At 45.9% G+C, this 955-nt stretch overlaps 1 non-coding gene across 1 annotated transcript; it reads left to right on the top strand.

Moving 5' to 3' along the window:
- The first annotated feature begins 642 nt into the window (after window positions 1-642).
- On the top strand, window positions 643-749 carry LOC130464555 (small nucleolar RNA R71). The gene has a single exon (XR_008924953.1). It is a non-coding gene; the product is annotated as a small nucleolar RNA R71 (small nucleolar RNA).
- The last annotated feature ends 206 nt before the right edge of the window (window positions 750-955 follow it).

The raw sequence follows: 955 nt of genomic DNA, 5'->3' as shown, positions 1-955 counted from the left end.
GGATCAGGCTGTGTGGGTTGAGGCTGTGGAGGAAAGCCAGGTGGTCCACTAGGCTGCGGGTTGTAGTTACTTCGCGGTTGGTAGGGCTGTTGTGGTGGTGGTTGGTAAGGTTGTTGTGGTGGTGGAGGGTGTTGAATCTGGTGGGGGTTCTGAACATTAGTACTCCTATATGATAATAGGGGGTTGTTTTTATACCCCTCATTGTATGAGTTGGAGTACGGATTGTTCTGCTTGTAGGCCTGGAATGCATTGCATTGTTCAATAGAGCTCCTACATTCCGGTGCATAATGACCTTGCATCCCACAACTATTACAGACATTGGCCAACTAAGCACTCATTGCGGCGACACTAGCTTGTTGGGTGGCTTGGGAAGATGCGTTTTGCATATTATCCAGCTTGTGATGTAGGGCAGTTAGCTGAGCAGTAAGCTGTTCAATAGAGTTCATCTCATGCTTAACACCACGATCGGCAAAACCTCTAGGATTCCCATATTGGGCACTATGGATGGTTATCTCCTCAATCACCTCTAAAGCTCTAGGCACCTCCAGTTGCATAAATCTCCCACTGGCAGCTGAATCCAAAAGACACCTAGACTCATTACCTAGACCATTATAGAACTGTTGAACTAGGAACCAGTCCTCCAAACCATGGTGTGGGCACTCTCTTTGCAAGTCCTTGAATCTTTCCCAAACCTCGAACAAACTCTCATCTGCTTGTTGAGAGATACCTAATATCTGACCCCTCAGACGAGCTGTCTTCTCAGGTGGGAAATATTTAACATAGAACGCAAGGGCCAAGGAATTCCAATCGGTGATTTTCATAGTTGCGCGGTTGAGACTATTAATCCATAGCTTTGCCTTCCCACTCAATGAAAATGGAAAGAGTATCTCCATAGTCTGCTCCGGTGTTAAATTCTTCTGCTTAATGATGGCACAATACTGAATGAAAGACTGAA

Source organism: Spinacia oleracea, chromosome 6, assembly GCF_020520425.1.
Source record: "Spinacia oleracea cultivar Varoflay chromosome 6, BTI_SOV_V1, whole genome shotgun sequence".
NCBI classification, from domain to species: Eukaryota; Viridiplantae; Streptophyta; class Magnoliopsida; order Caryophyllales; family Amaranthaceae; genus Spinacia; species Spinacia oleracea.
This window is presented reverse-complemented; position numbering and strand designations above follow the sequence as displayed.